The sequence below is a fragment of the Oxyura jamaicensis genome, chromosome 6, assembly GCF_011077185.1.
Source record: "Oxyura jamaicensis isolate SHBP4307 breed ruddy duck chromosome 6, BPBGC_Ojam_1.0, whole genome shotgun sequence".
Classification (NCBI taxonomy): domain Eukaryota; kingdom Metazoa; phylum Chordata; class Aves; order Anseriformes; family Anatidae; genus Oxyura; species Oxyura jamaicensis.
The window spans coordinates 18,664,780-18,686,374 of NC_048898.1; positions in this window are offsets into that span (position 1 = coordinate 18,664,780).

Genomic DNA, 21,595 nt, shown 5'->3' on the forward strand with positions numbered 1-21,595 from the left:
GCCACAGCCCCAACCCTCTTGTTGCAACTACGAAAGATAGAGACTGAAACATACCCAGGCTTTCCCCTAGTATGGATTTGGCATGCTGAGTGGACCTGGGTCCATGAAAGTGGACATAGACTCTGTGCTTACACAGTAACAAACACTGTGTTTTTATTGCTTCTAAAACCTCCCTGTGCTAATGTAAGAAAATCAGCAGTTATTCATTTTTCTCATTATGGCTTTCTTACCTCCCCAGAAGCAGAAATCTGATAGCTAGGAATATTCAACAGGGGGAGCAGGGCTGTTTAGGCTGATCATTGCTACGTGTAAAATCATTGCTATTAAAGCACTAACCAAGTTACTGCTTTATAGTGTCACAGATCACACACCCACACCCTCAGCTACTGAGCCTCAAGACTGCAGGGCATCAGGCAGGGAAGGATCTCCAGAGAATGAGGTCTCTTTGGGCCAAAACTAGCGTATCTTTCCCTTTCCTAGAATGTGATTACCTAACCTGAGACTGAGCCTCTTCAGTGAAGGACAATTTTCTGCTCTGCTGCACTGATGGATGGAAAGCTTTCCCTAGGCTCCAGCCAAAACAAGTTTTTGATGCAGATTAAGCTGATCTCTCCTTGTCCTTACTTTCATCCAGAACAATTGCTTGCTGTCATATTTATTAGAGTTTTGTGTGCATTTAGGAACCATTCTTGTCTCCCCTTCATCTTCTCTAGACTAAACATATGCAATTCTTTCTTCCTCTCTGGCTATAGTTTCCATATTTTTGATCATCCTTGTGATCTCCTCCAGATTATTTCCAGTTTATCTACCTCTTTATTAATGTATGGTGCCCAAAACCTTCCAGCTGAGACCTGCACACCAAAGTGCAGAGGAAAATAATTGCTTTCTTAAACAAGATGACTCCAGATACAGCTTGGAGAGGTATATATATTTTTTCCAGGGCATTGCACTTTCAACACAAATCCAGTCTGCCATTTGCTGTGCCCCTCAGACCTTCTTCTGCCATCCTACCACTTACACATTTCTTCCAGCTTTACAGTTGGGAATTTGATTTCTCCCTGCTGAAAGTAGCAGTTATCCTAACACTTACTTAACCAGGGTGGCTGTGGACCATTTTTCCAGTTTATCCAGATCATTTCTGCACTTTGATCCTCTGACTGTGATTCTCTTGTAGCCTCTCCAAGTTTAACGATAACCGCAGATTTCATCATCTGCATCATTAGTGAAAAGAATGGAAACAGGCCCAGAAATGATCCCAGAGGACTCCCACTTGAACAACTTCCTATTTGATAGGAACAATTGATAAGTATGTTTTTGGAGTGAAGTTCATCCAGTTGTGCACCCGTCCTGTTGTGATTACATTTCAGCTCATACCTAATACGACCATGTCAGGAGGTTAGGATAAATCACATCCACTTGCTCTTCTTTATTCGCTACACCAGTTACTCTGTTAAAAAGGGAAATTAGGCTGGTTTGACATGATCTGTTCTTGACAAACTCAAGTGGACTGCTTTTTATCACCATCCCATCTTCTAGGTATTTAAATACTGATTGTTTAATAACTCATTCCAGATTTTTTGGAAATCAGGGTGAGTGGTTTATAGCTTCCTGGGGTCTCATTACTCCCTTTTAAAGATCAGTACTATATTCACCTTTCTCCTGTGCTCTAGGGCTAATCCCATTCCATGTGACTCCTTTACAATAACTGATTTACAATAATTGTTAGCAATTCACAGATTACTTCATTTTATTCCTTGAATAAGTTCAGGTGAACTTTATGAGCCCCTGCAGACTTGTACGCAGTTGGCTCATCCAACTATTCTTTAACTTGGTCTTTTCCTGTTTTGGTCTGCAGTCCTACCTCGTTTTAAAAATAAGTTAGGTAGTTAGGTAATTAGTTGGTCACAAACAGTTTTTTTTTGTTTGTTTGTTTGTTTGTTTGTTTTTAAATGAGGGCTGGATCAAGAGATGTGCCAGGCTTCTCCACATCATTTGTTATTTGCTCTCTTTTCCTGTTTAGTACTGGATCAAGACTTTCCTTTTTCTTCCTCTAATTAAAATGTATTTATAGAACTTTTCCCTGTTCCCGTTTATGTCCTTTCCTAGTTAAAACTCCTTTTGTGCTGTAGCTGCTCTGATTCTATCCTCAGTTGTTCATCTTATTCCCTTATATTACCTATGTGCTTGAAGTCTCCTTTTTGTAGTATCCCCTTTATTACTGTCCCAGAAAACTACTCATGTAACTGCAATTGTTTTTCTATGTGCCTGATGGTCTTCTGCACAAGGGTAGCTTGTTCTAATGTCTTTGACATGCCCATCTTTTAGGATCTGCTACCTCTTTTCTTCCTGCTGAAAACCTTGATTATCTACATGAGAGACCCTAGCTAGCAAGCCCTAGCAGCCTTATTTGCAGGGCTTTACTTTACTGGAATAGCAGATAGTGGTTAGCTGGCATTTCACAGGCACTGTCCTCCAAATTGCCATATCATTAGAATTTAAATACCCCCCCCCCCTTTTTTTTTTTTTCCCAATCAGACCAAGGATAGTTCATTTCTCATCCTCCTCTGCTTTTTCAAACAGAAAGTTATGCCAATACACTTCAGGAGCTCTCTGGCTGGTGTCTTTCCCCATTGCTTTTCCTGCCCAGTTTTGGGTAACTAAAGTCTTCTGTTGCCACCATAGCTCACTGTTTGGATATCTTGTACAAGTTCTCATAAAAAGCTTCTTCTTCTTCCTATTACTGATTAGATGGCCTGTAGCAGATTTCTGTCCTGAGCCTCCCCAAGGTCAGTTGTGTCATGGCAGATGAACAAAGGCTTCCAGTTCTTGCCGTTCCCCTGGCTCCCTGTGTTTGCCTACGGTGGTCAGCACATTGCTCCTGTATTTACATTTTTGTCTGCTTTATAACTGATGTTTCTGATTCTCAGACTGCAGCTAAAGACAACACATTTTTCAGTTAGCTGAAGGCTTCTGCAACCTGACCTCTCAGAGTCTGCTTAAGAGGCCATGGTCAGATTGTTTAATGGTTTAGGATAATTCCCCAATACCCCAATTAGGTTTAATCTCACAGGCATTCCTCCATAACTTGGTAGGGCTGGTTTGGACCAATGTGCAATTCAGCCTGAATGAATTGATCACAGTTTGACCCAATGACTTCTTGAAACCGTAACAAGATGTGCATACTCCTGGAGTGGGATGTAACATGGTTGTTGGCAAAACCAAAGAGCAATCCACCCATCCACCCCAATGTGTAGTAGTTCCATCTTAAAGAAAAATGCCCTGGGACATCATGATAGGTGAAGACTAGATACCCATCATTGTATGCTGTCTCCCAGTGCTCTGTTGGGACATTAGCTCTTTTTAATCTCAGAGAACTCCATGACTCCCTCACCTTGTTCTCAGTCTTTCTGGAAAGCCACTTCCAGGTCATCACCAAGCTCACGGGGACACTGAATTCTCTGTTGGCAGGACTTCAGTGTGACTTCAAAGGTGTGTTTATGGTCCTCGTGTTTCAGACATGACTGTACAAAATGGTTCTGCTGTAAATTCTTCTAGGGCTTGAATTTGCTCTTATTGCACTTGGGGACAGAGTGACATAATCAGTGAAGGATCAGGCTGGGGGAAGTAGAGTTAAGCACATTGCCCTTGAAGACTTGGAGCTGAGACTGTAGTTCTTGTTTGGCCTGGTGCATTGTTCGTGACCCATCCCATTGTTCTGAGGTTAATGCTTATTCATTTCCTCTTCACTTCTGTTTTCAAATATTATTTTTTGTTTTAATCGTGCCTTTTTATTTTAAAGAAACAATAAAAATAAACTGCCTTGGGCCAAAGAATATGGATCAACACAATCAAGTCACTGGACTCGTTTCAATCTCAGCACTGACACAAACACAAATTTCAAGGTGAAAGCTTTGTCTAAAAGCTTTGCAATTAATAGCTTTAGTCCAGCTGTAACTTCTGAGAATGCAAATGCTCCTAGCAGGAATTCAGCAAAACCATTTTTTAGAGGGAAGAAGAATACTTTTGAGAGGAGACCTAAGATATTCAGGGGTCTTCCTCTTTGTGAGGTTAACATTGCACATCCCAAAGTACCTGTAAACAATTAGTTTTATTTCACACTATGAAACGACATTGAATCTCTCAGTAATTGAAACTCACAAGGAAAATGGGGCTCTTCTGTTCTGCTGTATGTCACATCTCAGTAGTGGAAATGAAGTTTATGCTGGGAAGGAACTGGAAGTGGTAGAGGAAGAAGGAAAGACTTTTGTTTTCATAATTAAGAGAGAAGCTCAGTGATATAAAGAAATTTTTGTCAAACTCCTCTTTCCCTCTGAAAGAGGGAACTTAAAGGAAGTGTTATAATGGAACAGACAAGGTGGCTCTGCCAGATGAAAGTGTGGTCCAGGCATGTGCTCTTCTCCCTTAAGAGGCTGAAATACAGTCTCTTTGTAAAGCAGCTGCAGTTACTTAACAGTAAAGCTGAAAATTAGCAGAATTAATAGGTATTTAAACAATGCCAGGGCACTTTGGTTAAACATAAAAGACTGGAAGGGCCATGCAAATTATGCTTCAGTTATTGCAATTCCACTGAGAGTGTAAAACAATGTGATGTGATCTCCTGCTGGGTAGAGGCAAAACATATCTGAAAGCTTCTGTTTTGAATTATGATGGCACGTTTATGGAAAACAGACAATGTTGATACCACAAAAATGTGATGGGTACCATTAACAGTGAGCATCGCACAGCAAACCATAAACTCTTAGTGCCTTCAAAATGTAAAAAAAATCAAGTCAGTGGATTTGTTTATGGAAGGAATTAAAAGCACGTAAAAAAAATAATTGTGTTCTTTTACCCCTTACACAGTGTGCCAAGAGCTCTTTAAATAGAAGCTGAAAAAGCTATTTATGCTTTTCACAATGAATAAAACATATGCCCTTCTGTACCGAATATAATGATAGTAAAATTATACTACAAATAGAGACAGGAGATGCTGTCAAAAGACTTTCCTTTAAGTTATTTCCGGAGACATATTAAACAAAGCGGTACTTGTTCTAATTTTTGAATAAAGTGACATGGAGTCACCTTGATCCTTCAGCCACAGGGTCCTAGTCCAGGCAGGTAAGTAATGGCTGACTCCATTACTGATGTGGGCAAGCAAAACTTCCATGTGCAGAGGCCTAAAAAAGCTGGATCAGTTTACATTCAAGAGATTAATAAGTGGAGACATGATAAACGTATGAAGAGAGTGGGTGGGATAGATAAGGGAAAGAAGAATTAATATTCACATTGTCTTTAAAACAAGAGCACAGAGAGATTTGGAGAAACTCAGCAGCTGCAAAAGTAATAGTGATAAGGGGAAGCACTTTTTCACACAATATGGCAACTAGACAAGGGAGTCCCTAGTTACAGGATGTTTTTGAGGTTAGGAGTTTATCGGGATTTATGTAGAGAGCTTGAACACGCCAAGTCATCACTGTGAATGCTAAAGAGAGCCAGGAACCAGAGCAGCTTCCTGCAGTAGATCAGGAGCATTGTGTCTCCCAGAAGTGGGCCATCACCCATCTCCTCCTGTCTGCTGCAGGGCCCCTGTCCAGAGTCCCTGTGGTGGGACAGGCTTTGGCATTTCCCCTTTTCTACTTCATCTGGTCTGGTGGGATCGGTCTGGGCCTTGCTGGATTCCAGCTGCAGAGTGGCTGGTGCTGGAGTAAGCCCCTGGCAGGGTCAGGGGCTGTGTGGGCCATGAGGAGCACAGTCTCCTTCATTTCCCTAGGAAATTATAACTTTCTGAAATGAGAAAAAAAATGGGGTTCCACTCCTTTCCTAAATGTCACTGATGCAGGTGCTGATGAAGATCTCTCCAATCTGTGCCCTTGACTGTCCATACTGACCACAGTCACAGAAGTGGGGCTGCCAGGGGAGCTGTACAGAGCAAGAGAGATTCCCTTGCTCCAGGGAAGACTCACAAGGATTTTGCATTCCGGGAATCCATGACCCATTTCCATGACATTGCCCTGGAGTTTGGGGTTGGGAAGCAATCCTTCACTCTGAAATCCCTTATCTTGAGAGAGAATGTAATATTTATGAGATTTTCCCTGTTTACTGGACATGCTGATAAGCAGCTCTGGGACCGAGGAGCTGTCAGAGTGTCTCCTTTTTTCTTCCTAAGGGATAACTAATTAAAAAATAAATAAATCGTTAGTTGAACTCTCAGCAACTGTTTTAAAAAATTCATGCAGTGTTGGAAAGGTCAATGTCCAAAGTAGTTTGGGATTCAGATCCCAGCGGGTCTGATGGCTGCCCTATTTCCCCAGGGAAAAGCTAAGTGGGACACCTGAGGGGAGGAGGCGCTGGCCATTAATCCAGGAGACAGCAGCTGGCCAAGTCTGATGATCTTCAGTAGAAACAAAACACGTGGCGTAGCGTGTGGTTCTTTAAAACCCAGGTTTTCTGCCTGGCCTGCCAGCCTGAAGAATTGCTTGCTTTTGCAGGGGGAAGTTTTAATAATAAAATGGATGTTAAGGTCAGGGAATAGGTTGATGCTTTAGCCATCCAGCTGGGAGACCTAAGGATGCCTCACAGGAATTAGCGGGAAAGGAGGATTTTGATAGATTTTGTGTGAAACAGATGAAAAATAATTGCTTTTGGAGAAAGGTCACATGAAAAACAAATGCAGGCAGTCATCTTCATTACTGATGTGTCTTTTCTGTGTAGAAACATAGGTGGGGAAGGAAAGAGCTCTGATTTTGAGTAATGAGCAGTTAGAAGGACTCCGTGATGGGGCAACATGTGTTCCTGAACCTAGTACAACTGCTGTAGGTGAACGTTTACTTTCATTTGATGAAAGAAATGTTGTCACAGTATAAATCGGCAACATCATTCTCCTCTCCTTATTCTCCATTCATTTCATTTGAATTGCTACCGTTTGTATTGGGAAAAGCAAGCTAAGTACATCAGAAGAAGAAAAATGTATCATGTACTGGAATTAGATAATTTTATTTATATATATGGTAACATATAATTTAATCTATAATTTAATCTTAATATATATATATAAATATAAAGATTAAAAGCTGTAAAAGTATTGTGATGAATGGTCCAGCAAGTGTGTTCTTTTTCTTAAGCTGCTGTCCTAGTAAAGCTCATCAGAGTTTTCCATCATCCCAGTGAAGTCAGAGCAACCCATTGACTGTGGTTTAACAGCACATTGGCTGTAGCAGCAGTCTGTGGATATGTTTTCTGCCTCGCAAGAATGGAGGGTAATTTGAGTGATCTTAGTCATCTTTCTTTGGAGCAAAGCTGATTTAAGTTGCTTTGTATTTGCTGTGGGGTTTGAGGTCCACAACAGTGCTGCACAGGGCACCCCATCTGTACAGGACAAGCTGTTCTCCACCAGCTGCTGGGGACACCCTGCAGCTCAGGGTTTTCTGTCTCCAAGTGCCAGGCTTTCAGCACAACCCACCTGCTCTACAGCAAACAAGTAGGCACTTATTAAAACAAGTTATTTCCTGACCATGCGAAGTGATGCAGCCTGTTCTATGGGATTTCTGTGTTTCATCTGTACAAAGACAACCTACATAACAGTTTCCCATGATCTCATGTTTCCATGCATTGCCTGAAATGCCTCACAGACCCTCGTCTCTTCTCCAGCAGTCCCTGAACTGCTGGGGAGCCAAAAGCAGCACATGCCATGGTCCATTTTGAGCCATGTGGTGCTGACTGGCTCTCTGGGAGATGTCTGCTGCTTGGCCAGCTGGCAGATCAAACAGGACAGTTAATTACTGCACTCACCCTGCAGCTCTTCCCTCAGTCAGGACAATAACTGGGGTTTCCTTCCTCCACCCAGGCTCTAGTTTTCACTACTTTATAGGGATGCTTTATTTTTGATGTCTCTCCCGTTTTGTTAAATGTGACTGAAAGTGACCAGTGGATTCAGAAAATGTAGGGAAGGAGAAATTGCAGAGAGAACTGACAACATATGAAACATGATTGGCTGCAAAAATTCATGTCCTCAGTAAACTACTACCCAAACACATTGGGTTTGTGCACACAACTTTCCCCTGGGAGAGAATGCGAGGGAAGAAACCCCACATCGGGTAAATGGGCCACACAGATTCATGGGCAACTGGAAGGCTTTCAGGTTTCCTCATGATGAAGACAAGGAGAATTGTGCTGAACTTTGGGCTTGTCAGTATGATGCTTGTCATCAGCCCTAAATTAACTTGAATGCAAGCACACACATTCAAGAAATGAACAAGATATAACTGTTGTACGTGGCATTTAAGTGAAACATTTTATTCCCTTTTGGAGCTGTTAATGGGCAGATGACTTAGACCTGAAATACTGTTAATTGGTGATTGACAGACACAAAAGGGTAAATGACTGCTATTACCATCTGTAAGACAACATGAACAGAAGATGGATAAGGCTTGGATACTGATCAAACCTGTGAGAAAAGATCTAGGGCTCTACGGGAGAACTGTATTAAAAACAAACAAAACAAAACAAAACAAAACAAAACCAAAAAATAGCTGTTTGCTCCCTTGTTTCTGATTCCTGTTGACTGTGGGCTACTGGCCATTTCTCACTGAGCAATGAGTATCACAGCCTGGCTGGTGGCATTTCTACGTGCAGTTGACAGATACGTGGCGCTACCACCATAATACCTCCTTGCGCTCATGTACAATTGACCTGAGTAATAGGAGTTTGCTACAGAAATTCTACAGACAAGAAGAAAGGCTTATTCCAAGGACTTTGGAAGAAAAATACATATTCTTTCTGTATAGAAGAACCTGTGGTATTCAAACCACATGCTGATGAGCATGATACAAATTCCTGGAGGAGTCGATATTGCCCTTATTCTGCTGGTAAAAGAACTGTTATTTTCTATTTATACATTTTTGTTCAGCACATCCCTTTAAGAACAGCCTTACATGGCTGACTCTTGAAATAATTAGAATTAACAAATGATAGCATTGCTTCTTTTATTGCCATAACTTCTAGGAGCCAGGTTCATACAAAAGCCCATTGTGGCTATCTCTTTTCATTAGTCAGGCAGAATATGGCCAAGTTCTGCTTTCAGTTACAGCCACATAAATCTGAAGTACCTACATATTCCCTGCCAGTAGTGCTTGTGGCGTACACTGGAGTAACCGTTCGATAGTATTAGTTTCCCAGAAAAAGCAAAGCGATAATTCATCCATGTGACTTAGGAGGGCAGGTTCCAAATATGTTGCAAGCACAGCTAAAAAAAGGAACATGAAATTAGTAGGAAAAAACATAAGGAAATATATATATATATATAATAATTTTAAGATTTCCAGTTTTGAACATAACTATGTGTTTCATGTACACATACTGAAAAGATCTGCTTGCAATCAACTCCTCTGTCACTTACTGCTCGAGTGCCGGATCCAGAGAGTCTGCTGCTCAGAGATGATATGTGGGGAGCAATGCAGAATGAGGAAGTGGATCCAAAAGCATCCAAAACCTAGGAGCCCTGGGGAGAAGGCTTGTCAGACAGCTGTTTGGCCTGGGAGGTTCTTGGGCACTTGGGTGGGGGAAGCCTGAGAGGGACAGGGAAAGAGGGAGCCAGCAAGAGATATGGCTAATTTCTTATCTTTCTGGGGTGTTAGGCTGCACCCCAGCCCAGGTAGAGCAGCTGTGGCCTTGGCAATTGGCACACGTTGATGTTGTATATGGGAGGTGACAGGGCTTGGGAGCCGGCCGACAGCGGGCCGGTGCCTGCAGGCTTCGAGGCTGCAACACCTGCCAGCACTGAGGCAGGGGACAGGAGGCAGCGCTCACTCCCCGCTTCGCAGCCACCACCTAAGTGCCAGCACACGGTCCTGAGGTCCCTTTCTGACAAAGCGCAGGTGCTGTGAGGCTGTCCAGAAGCCTGTCCAGGAGCTGGTCCAGGAGTTGTTTGAGATGGAAGCGATCCCTCCAACCCACAGGGACACTCGCAGGGAAGTCTCCAGGCCCCGTCTGAGCCAGGAGGACACGCGCCAATTTGGCATTTAGCACATATAAATACATGTGCGACCCGTGTTTATATTAATTACAAATATTAGAGGGTTGAAAATATGTGGCTTGATACCAAAATGGAGGGTAGCTAAAGCAGCAGCTTTGGAACTATCTGCACACAGAAATGTAAACCAGCCAGCAAGAAAAACTATAGCCGACCAAGAGAGATGTTTGAGAAGGAAAGTTTCCCATGGATTTGCAAGAGTTACAGCTGGAAAAGACATGATGTTCCCTCTCGTTGCCAACAGTTAGCAGTTCTGCAGTGTGTTACACGCCTACAGCACGTGCGCTGTGCTGCGCAGGGGAGCACAGGGCAGACTGTCGTTTTGTTTGGTAGCATCAGGTGCATTGCCTCCACGCATGGGAGGCTGGAGGTGACAGCTTGGAGTCCGAAGCTTGGCATCAGTTACAAATAAAATCATTTTCTTCTCTGTCCCTTTGTTTGCTGTTTCTGATTTGATCCTGCTTTCTGCTGACACACTACTCATTCCTTATGGAGCTCAGCTGCACTAACTCATAAAGTCTTCCTTGACTGCTCAGGATGGTGGTGTCTGAGTCACATACTGCTGTTCCCATCTTGATCGGAAGGTTGAAATGTTTATAGCTGAAGTATACCAGCCCTCCAGAGGACTATCGATTCCCTTCTGGAAGTGTGAAGGGGAAAAGCCTGTTATACGCAGTCAATGTGTTTGAGAAGGCCACCTGCAACATCCCCTTCAAAAAAATAAAAGAAAGCAACAGTAAAAAAAAAAAAAAAAAAAAAAAAAAAAAAAAAGGCGGGTGCTTTGGGTTGTATTCTAATACTCTTGCTCCCCTGGCTGAGACCAGGAATGCATGGGAGCAGGGAGAGCTCAAATATGTATTGAGCTCATTTTTCCCGTTGTATTCTCCAAGAGGAATTTTTTTCCCTGTCTACTGCTGAAAAAAAAAAAAAATAACCCAAGGAGGACCCTCACTCCTGTTGGCCCCTGTAGACTGAGTGGGATCGGTACAGAAGCAGCACACGGCTCCTGATGGAGGGAAGCCACTTGTGAGGGAGAGGCCAGCACAGGACTTCAGCTCTATAAAATAGGCTGCTAGGAAAGTGGATAGAGAAGACAGCAGTTTCTTCTGAAAAAGGGATTTTAGGGAAGCTCAACTGGGTGGGACAGTGTATTAATGTGGCTTAGTGCTTAGTCCTTGCATTGCTGTGGTGCCTGGGGCTGCTAAACAGCTGTACAAGCAGGGAACAAAAGAGTGATTTCTGCTCCACAGAAGCTGGCATGAGAGCTGCCAATGCTGTGTACAGGGTGAGGATAAGGAAGGTTGTGCATTTTCTCCATGCAGAGATCACCAGGAGACCACAAAATCTCACTGTTTTGTTTCAAGTCCTCCAGTGGTCCTTGATTACGAAGACCTCCCAAAAAGAAACAATTCAGTCTGATCCACCAGAGAAAGACTCCTTGGGAAAGGGGCCAGAAGGCCTGCCTGGTTGGCCCGACATGAACCAGAGCATGGCAGGGAAGCCAGGGAGCCGTCATGGAGAAGTCTGGCTCCCCTCCTCCCTCCCCAGGGTGGCATCCACACGTGCTTTGTGCAGGCAAAATCTCTGAGACAAGAATGTGATATGATGGGAATCCCTGCTCAGTAAGGGAAATGAAGTGTTTCAGCAACTCCTGGCTTGCCAATATAGGCAAGGACCTTCTGAGAGCACCAAAAGGTGTTTCCCAGTGGCAAGTGGTCAGCCCATTTTCAAGATCTTGCCTCCAAGCAGAAAAATGCTAGCTGACAAAGTGGACTTCTGATATGAGTTTCTAAGTCATCTATTTATTCCCCTATCCTCATATTTTGTGAACTGGATGAAAAATTTCAGATCAAAGTCCCCCTTATTTCTTTTCAGAATAGAAATATCATCCTTGTCTAAAATTTATCTCCACAGCATGGAGAATATCAGCATGGCTGGTTCAAGTACAGAAAAAAACATTTCAGTCATATCATGGTCACGTCAAAGAATGCCTCAGGCTTCTTTAACTACATAGAACATTGCTTGCACGGTGTACACTACAGGGACTCAGATATATGGAGATGAAGGCTCAATATAGAATAGACCATTAGCATCCTTGGGTGGAGGCCTGTGATTTGTAGCCAAGACTTGTAAAACAAATCTCTGGAGCTGAGGTGTTGGGAAACATACTTGGAAATGTATTTTGAAGACTCCCTTGACTATAACAAAAGCAACAGTGGCAAGGATTATATGTTGGTTTATTTTATTCCAAGGTTTGTCGTTTTCACAGCTTGACTGGGGGTCACTAAATTTCTCAAACAGCATTAACACTCATTCGTCATACATGTTTATAGTAAGTGACAAAGCAAGGCTGGCGACAAGGAGCAGCTTTTTGATGACCAGGGCATTGTAGTTACATATGGAGGGAACTTGGAGAAATTTCACACCAGACATATGAGAGTCAGGGCAAGATGCTGTAGGGTACTGAAGATCCTTTGCCCCAGCAGAAATGACAAGGTGCTGAGAAAATCAGCGTCTTGAAGGTTTAGACTGATAGGTATTTCTAGCTTTCCTATTTTATTACAGGAAACATCACAGATTCTAGAATTAGACTCTGAAATAATTTATTTCTGCATTTTAGAATTCCCTGTTTATTCTCTTTTTGTATCCTTCCTTTATTGATTATATTCTCCTATCAATAGAGTATGCATTTTATTTTGAAACATTTTTGCAAGTGTTTCATTCCAGTAAATATTCTCAGTAAATAAAAACTCAGCACAGAACCATTTTCATTCAGTTTTACCTTCCAATTTTTTGACTGGATTTGGCCTTTGAGTATCTGAAATTGTGAGTATTTAGTATTCTCTGTCTTACCTTCTTGTAAAAAAAAATAATTAAAAAACAAAACAAAACACACACACACACACACAAAAAAAAAAAAAAAAAAAAAAAAACTAAACCAACCCATCAAACAAAAACCATGAGGAGATAAAAGAAAGAATCCTTTGCTTCTTCCTCATTTTACACATTTCTTACTCTTTTTCTACCACAGTAGTCCCAGCTCAGAAAAGTGGTAAATAAATATGTAGATAATAGGTAGAGATAGGTAAATAAATAAAGGTAGATAAATAAATAAGGGGGGAGACATGAAAACTGGCATTTTTCTTCCATTTCTCTCCTTTCCATTTCCTTTATGTATGGGAAAAATGAGAGGCATATGAGCTTTTGTCCTTCTCCCTCCCTCTCAGAAAGATCAGAGAAATTTAAAAACAAAGTGAAAATCAAAACCTGGGACTGAAAGTCAACAGAACTATTTGGATTATTTTCCTTCACATATTTTTTGGCAGAAAAATGTATTACTTGGCAGGAGAAAACTTTGCCTTGTTTCAGTTACTGGTCAGCACTATTCATTAGCAACGTGTTAGGAGTTAGGCACTGCTTGTGTAGACCAGATTATGTCCATGTTGGCTAATTAGTCCCATCTCACTAAACCTCTTGGGAATCTTCAGATTTTAACTTAAAACAATGGGATTTTCTATCCAAATAAGGGAGAAAGAGGAAATGAAAGACCTGGCGCTGCTCCGTGCAGCTCTGCCCAAGGCGCCTCCTCCTGCTCTCTCTTCTCCACTGCACCAAGGGCAGCCCGTGGCCCTGGGTACAGCCAGAGCTGATAACCCATCAACGTGTGTTTTCGCAGTGAACACGGATTTATACCCGTCACATAGCAGGTGACAGACAAAATCTCTGTGAAACCTCTTCCTTCAGGAGTCAGCCTCCACAGGAGACCCCGGCTTGGCCAGCATCATGAGCCCTCAGCTGGTGGTTCATGCTGCTGTTGCTGAGCACAGAGCAGCCCAGAATTCATGTACCAGAATCTCAAAGCAACGTGGGCATTTCCCCTGTATGCTGCTCACACAATAGGGGAGAGAATTTACAAATCCCTGAGTAAGAACTCAGACTGGCTATCCTCAGTGCAACACATCTTTTTAAGCAGAAGTACTCAGAGGTACTTAGGGGAAAATTATCCTGTGCTACATCATCTTCTGCTGGTCCCTCTTGTCCAAGGGCTCCCAGATAAGGAAGATGCCAGTGTGAAGGAAAACTGGTGTTCAGAGGAGAGATCACATTAAGTCCCACCACTTCTCTGCTCCAGATTTCCAGGCCTCAGTGGGGTGTACCATACCCATAGGACCACATCACCTCTGCTTCCCAACATTCATTGTAGCATCATATTTCTTTATGGCCCAGCTCACTGAAACTCCCTTTTCCAACTCCTTCACTGTAAAAGGGTGACAAGGAGGATTGCCAGCCCCATGACTGGCGCAGGATTAAACGTGTGCACAATTTGATGAAAAGACAAAGTGTGAAGAATGCTGACTGTTGTCAGCAAAGGGAATGGGGACCAGGTAGAATACCACCTACAACTTCTGCATTTACTGCAGCCTGGGATAGGGAGCTGGGCTGTTGGGTCATTCTTTTCACTGGCATGCCATAAAGAACTAGAGTCATTTTGAAATACATCAGAGATATGATGCTGGTAGTGATGGACAAAACAAACATCAAAGTTAATAACTTACTGTTGAGCTAGTCACGTCAAATTCCACCCTGCTTCAGCTAGCTTTCCAGTAAAATAGGTTTCTGGTTTTAAAGATGAGGATTAGCAGCAGCAGATTTAGGGCTTAAAATAAAGTATGTATTTTAGATTTATTTAAGGGCCTTTGACTTCTAAACACTTTGCTTTAATATATCGCTTTCTGGGCTGACATGGCTTTCATTTTTCATCACTACTTTACATTCCAGTGTTCAAATGGTTTACGCAGCAGAAACCTGAGGTTTTAAAAAGCTGAAATTCTTCTGCCACTGCTGTTCAGGCAAAGCTTTCTTTTCTTCTCTGCCTGTAGCAGGTTCTTAGCAGAGAGAACATTAATTCAGAACAATTCAGTTTTCCATCTTTTAAGAAGCAAGACACAGTAATGGCTTAATCCTGATTATACACAGCCATTTGTGAGGACTGACTTCCAGATGTTCTTTTTTTTTTTTTTTTTTTTTTTTTTTTCCTTTTTAAATGTGAATGTTACTCATTTCTTTGGACTTGGTGCTAGGAAAGAAAAAAATAATCTCTGAAATCCTCAGGATAATAGCATTGATTAACTTCAATTCAGCTGAAGTCAGAAAGCCACCCTGAAGTCCTAAGTATTTGCTGGACACATCCAATTCGGGCTGTAGCAATGGAAAATTTTCTGTCCTAAATCCTGCCCTGGAGGGAATTTCTACTTGGAGAAGAGAATGTTCAGTCTTTACTTTTCCTTGGACTCTCTTTAGGAGTTGCTAGGTATGGTGTGGTCAGGGCTCTAGGATCTGGTTTACATCCAGCTGACTTTGACCTTTCTGAAGGCAGTGGCTATAACACCAGCCAAGGTTTTGTGGTTAAAGGTCAGTTAAGATTACTCCTTAAGTTCCAAAGAATTTGAGGGGAAAAATGGGGAAGAAGACAATGACAGCGTATAAAAGCTAAATATGAATTTGGTAGCAAATGCTCTTTAAATACCAGATTTTAGACCCCTATATCTTCCAGTCAACTGTCCAAGTCACGCAATCCCCACAACAGGCTTTTCCTGTAAAACACTGCTTTCTGGCCCAGTGATGCAAGTTGGCTTTTGAGACATGAGTTTCTCTCCCTAGTCTGTTTCCAAGAGAAAGTGTCATTTTAATTGAATTTTGGTGCTATCTTTGCACATATTATTCTAATCAGCCTGCCGAGAGGGTTCTCTATGTGGAGCAACCAGGAGGTTCATGCTGAGGCTTTGCTGTGTGGATCCAAGGGATAAATTGGAGTTCATGCAGCTGACTTGCAAGCAAGCTCACTAATAAAATTTAACTCTTAAAGACGACAGCTTGGTCCTGACAACTCTGATTGCCTTGGCACAATGTTGTGGAAATGCAATTATAAGACTGAACTGCTCTCAATTTGTTCCAGATAGAGAGAGAAATAAAAAAAAGTTTTTTTTTTTTTTTTTTTTAATTAAAAATAAATAAGTAAGCCTGATTTTGAGAGCTTCTTGCCAGATTATTGTTTAGCTCAGTGTTATCTTTTCATCTGCATCATGCTGAACCCAGATACACAGTTCAAGAGATTTCCTCCCCTTCAGCAGGTGAAGATGTCCTGTTGTCTGCAGTCATGGGCTGGCCAGACAGGTCCCAGTGAGTGCTGCCTGTGAGGATGTCCCACCAACAAAGCTGCCAAAGCTTTCCGAGGGCTGTACAGTTATGCTTGCAGTCATGGTTTTCCACACAGAAGTTCAACAGAGCTGTATAAGAACTCAATGTTATACAGTAAAAAATATGGGGCTTGTGATTGTACAGTACATGAAGGTCTCTGCCTGCCCATTTTCACCTCCTGGGCAGCTCTTTGAGCTGCTGGGATGATGGGAAGGGCTGGTGTGCCTCTGGTACATCAAAACACCGTGCAAAGGAGCACCAACAGCGGCGTCACGTGTCTGAATCCCATCTCTGCTCCAAAGGTCTGTGCAGCATCTACACCTCGTCTCAGCTCCTGCCAGCAACGTTCTCTCTCTCAGTCTATGTCAAGTATTAATTACTGCTCCTATGCTGCCTGCAAAGATCACTTACCACACTGGGAAAAAAATGCCAAATATTATTACAGCCTCAGTATGGGTGATTGGGCCGAGCTCCCCAGCAAAGCAGTGACTGCAGGCAGAGTTTGGGATTGTGGGGAGCAAAGCAAAGCAAAGCAAAACAGGAGGTGCTTTCAAGCAGCTGAATAAAGACGCACGACAAGCCCACATGACAAAAGCACTGTTGAAGTAATGCAACCTGAGCCCTGCGCTAGCTACAGCAATGCATCATATTCATCACCCAGGAGGAAAGGGCCAGCAGGGAGCCCAGGGGACGGCATGGGCAGTGTGGATAATCATGGAGGCCTGCTGGTAGATGGAAAACATCTGTTTTGTGTTTGAGTTAAGAAGGGATATTTAACTCTATTACCCAGATTTGTATCTGTCCTTTACTTATTCAGATTTATTAGCATAGGCTTGCAACACCAAGGTTATACAAGGCTGGGACATCTCAGTGTGTTGGGAGCCACGGACAGTTGCAATTAAAGGCAGCAAAATTGCAACAAACACCTGCAGGTCTCTCAGTGTTACGAGCACTATATCCGCACTCGTGAGTCTGAAGGACAGTATGTACTGGTGCCCACTGGTGTAAACCCGGGTGATGTGTCCAGAGTGGCTGCCTGTGTGGGGTGCCCCTGTGGGGACATGCACGTGTTTGTGCCTGGCAGTGGAGGTGGACAAGGGGATGTGTCCAGGTGAGGCTCGCATGTCTGCCTGACAGTAGCTGAGGGACTATTCTATCTCTGCCTGCTTGAAAGGACTTGGTCTGGGAGTAGGGACACTGCCAGGTTTCTTGGGCGATCATCTGCACTGTAGAAATAGAGAACAGTGAAAGCAAATAGGTCACAAACCACCCCTAGGCTGAAAATATTACCCAGCACTGTCCCAGGAATCCCCATGAGGACTGAAGACACAAAACAATGGTGCCACTGATTTGTGAGAAGCTCCCCACTCTGATTAATCAGCAATGGTCTCAAAGATTGTCAGTCAGCCAGTTCCTGGCAGGTGTAAGCCTATGTTTAACATTGCTCAACCCTAATTGTTTTTTTAAATGAGATAGGGACCCTTTTTCCTTTCAATCGCATTTAATTCCTCCAAGATATTACCTATAATTCATCATGTTTATAACGTCTGAAAATAACTTCCCTCCCATAGAGTTCAATAAATAACACTTTTCCTAAATAGCTCATTCACGGTGTAAAAACACCTTCTTCCTCGTATTTTTCACTTCATAGAATGAAACCATATGAGGTGGTTAAGATTTACATGGTCAGCTCTGGCAAACTTTTTGTATTTATTTGGGTTGCAAGATATAAATCAGGGCTGGGCCTTTCTCCAAGAACAAGTTATTTGTTATCTTGCGACGTGTGTTTTTGGGTCAAAATTTGATAAGGTGTTTTTAGCATTATTGCATCGGGTAGGTAAGGTTTACATTGCTCTGTGCCAGCTTTCATGTTTGACTGCAGAATACTTATATGCCTTATACTGCGTTTTATCACAACCGTTCACTGGAAAATTGAATTCTCCCAACTCAGAAATAACATGTGTACTGTGAATCACAGTTTTCTTCCAGAACAGTCCCCTTCAACTAAATATGCCATAAACATAAGTGTGATCAGGATTAGGTATTTAACTAGGACATTGAACTAGAGGTGACATTTAGTTTTTTCCTTAGCTTCACATTTGTGGACTGGGTGACATGGAAGTCCTCGATCCCCCTTTTCCATCACTTCTGCTCACCTATGAGATCTTCATAAAATAATAAAGTCCAAACTCGGGTAAGTCATATCTACCTTCATAGAGTCCTAAGTTTGGCCCTTGATCTTGTATCTATTTAAATCTATATGGACCTCCTCAGCTAAGGTTTATTCCTCAGAAATGTCTCTCATGGGAACATCATGAAAAATACTAACAGATCACAGAGGCTTTTTGCTTAGTCCATGACTTGCAGCAGAACAACGATAGGGTAACTTGTGCAAAATAACCAGGTGTTCTTATTAATTACAAACAGAGATACTCAAAATCTTCATTAAAAATATATATATATCTAACTTAAACAAGGTCTTGTTCGGGATTTTCCCAGAAGGAATTAATGGCAAAATACTTCTAATGTCAATATGATATATGATGACACATCAAAGCAAAAATGAGCTATATTTTGATCAAAACCTGACATTTATAACCCCACTTTCTCAGAGTTTTTCATTCCAAATCTGACATTTTTACTCTTCATGTTGTCATCAACATATCAGTTTGTTTTGTGGCACATAACTTCTCCACCACATGAAATCCCAGAATAATTTCCTGTCAGAATTTAGCTCAAGATCTAGTCTGAGCTCAAGGTCTGCATCTGAAGTGAAGGGAAGCCAAACTCCAGTATCACTTGGGCTTGGTCTTTCAGCTGTGTAAGAGGTTTGTTATCTGATCCCTTTTTCACATAACAAAGAACTTTCCCTCCCTAGCAGAAATATTCTCAGTCCTCTTTCTCACTTTCTTCACCTTCAGTTTCACTTTGTATTAGTTTGGTAATTATCTCTGGAAGAAAACCCTTGAAGTTGTCCTTGTGCTTAAGTATCTTTGATATGCCGATGTCTCCCTTTCTGTCCCATATTCCTACTCCTGCTCTGGGCAGCTTAGTTTTTTGACTCCCTGATAGCAGCCATGAGGGCATATGTCAGTGATCAAAAGTGGTGAGAGGAGAAGAATGCAAAAAAGAAAGAAGAAAAATTCCTAGAAGGAGTTTGGTTTGGCAAACTATTCAAAGGCTTGTATCTGATCAGTCATAACCTCCCCTCTATCACTAACATGTTTCACTACAATTTACATTCAAATGGTGTTAAATGAAGGCTTTTATCTTGGCTGCCCACCCCCCCAAGAATGTCCTTTCCTGCCACTTTCACCTCATGCTACTTGTACAGAAACCCAAGGCGAGATCAAAACCCCCACGCTTGATGGCTGTGTTTTAACGTGGTGTATAAAACCCCCTTACTTGTAGGCACCATTGTTAATTGATGGGCTGTGCGGGCGAAGCGGACAGGCACAATAAGGGGAGAAATATTACTACAAGGAAAACACAGGTCACTGCAAAGGATTATGCTTTATGGTCCAGAGGCTGAAGCTGTGAAACATTTGTTATACTTTATGGAGAAGAGGCTAGAGTTGAGAGGTATTTATTAACATATAGTTACAAAAAGCTAGCCCCAACAATAATTCAGAGATTGTCTGACGGGATGTGGGTTTGGTTAGGAAAGGGATTCCTAGGGCCTCATCCTGACCGAGCAGGTCATCATCTCTCTACCCTGTGCATTAGCCCACTCCTGTGGCTGATTCCTGTGTAAGCCAACAGATGGATGCTGCTGATCCCAGTGGGACCTGAATCAGCCCCCCGCACTGTACAGAAGTTCTACACATTTGACACAGTACCAGAAATCCATCAGCATGTGGTAATTAATGATGTGTACTAATGATGTAAACAAACCAGAAAGGGTGGGTGTTTCTAGGAGAGGGGAGGTGTTAATGTGTAAATAAAGTCCTAGCTATTTATGTGTTTTTTCATTGCTTTCACTGGCCCCCAGACCTATGAAGAACTGAACTTTTATATCTGCTTAAGCTAAGTGGAAGGAAACCCAGGAAACCAAAGATAGGAAATTCAGTAAAGTCCTTGCTCTCTGTTGGAGATTTTCCTTCTTTTTGCAATATTAAGTAATTTCTCAGATCTTAGAAAATGTGATCCTTGTGTGGTATGATCAGACACACTTAGTTATCAGTTGTTTTTTGCTTCTATGGTATTCACCAACTCCGGGTCTTGCAGGATACACAGGAATTTCATTGAAAGGGACCTATGGGTTCTACGGGTTTGTAGTCCTCTGGTCTTTGTTTCCATCTTTGTGATAACAAAATACCCCGGACCAGCAAATATTTAGATGACTGCACTGCTTGGAGGTAGGGGGAAACATTATCCACCCTGCACAGATGGGGAATTGAAACACACGCTAGATGAAGTGATTTAGCCAAAGGAAGGAAGTCTGTGACTGCTCAGTGAGGAATTGAACGCAGGTTTTCCTAGTCCCAGCACGGTGTCCTCTGCCCCAGACAATCCTTCTCATGCCAAGTGCTGCAGCGCTAGCTCTGTCATTAGGCAGCAAAACCCTCTGCACTAAAGACTCTTTACTAACATCATGTCATAAGGATGGCACAGTGTTACATTCCTAAATAAAAGCCTACAAAGACCTCAGGAGAGGAGAAAGGCAAGAGGAAAAAGTAGAGCTGGACTTAACACATGTTGATTTCAGCATGAATCAGGCTAGGATCCAACTCTAGAAATTATCACACAATATTATTTTGAGCAAAGGTTGTTAATGAGACCACATGTGGGTTGGGGAGGACAGAGCATGTGCACCATAAAGCAGACCTAGGGTTGTATAGATGTAGCATGCTTTTCAGATTATTCTCCATTAGCCAGAGAATTACTATTCTACTCACTACCCAAATGGAGCACTGAAGTATGAAATAAAAGCCACTATCCGCCCAGTCAGCATCTGGGTCACAAAAGTGTTTTGGTGTGGGTGGGTAGCTGTGAAATATTTCTAGGTTTTATTGCCAAGAAGAGTTTAAAACCTCACCGGAAGCCAAAAATTGCAGTAAGGATAAACGAAACAAAGAAGAGGGTCAAAAGACCCCCAAATGAAAACTGTTAACAGCAGAATGTCGATAACTTAAATGAGAGAGGAGGCAGTGTCCAGCAACGCTTTAAAGGTTCCCAGCACTTTTGAATGGGCTTTGCAGATCAGCCCATTGGCTTGTAGTAATAAATCTGGGATGAGGTTGGACATGTAGGAGGTGGAGGCAAATCTGGATATCATATAGAAGTACTAGAATAATGATAGAGACTTGTAAAAGCCAGGTGCAGGGACAAGCATGCTGCTTTCCGAGGACACAGAGATCATGAGATGTG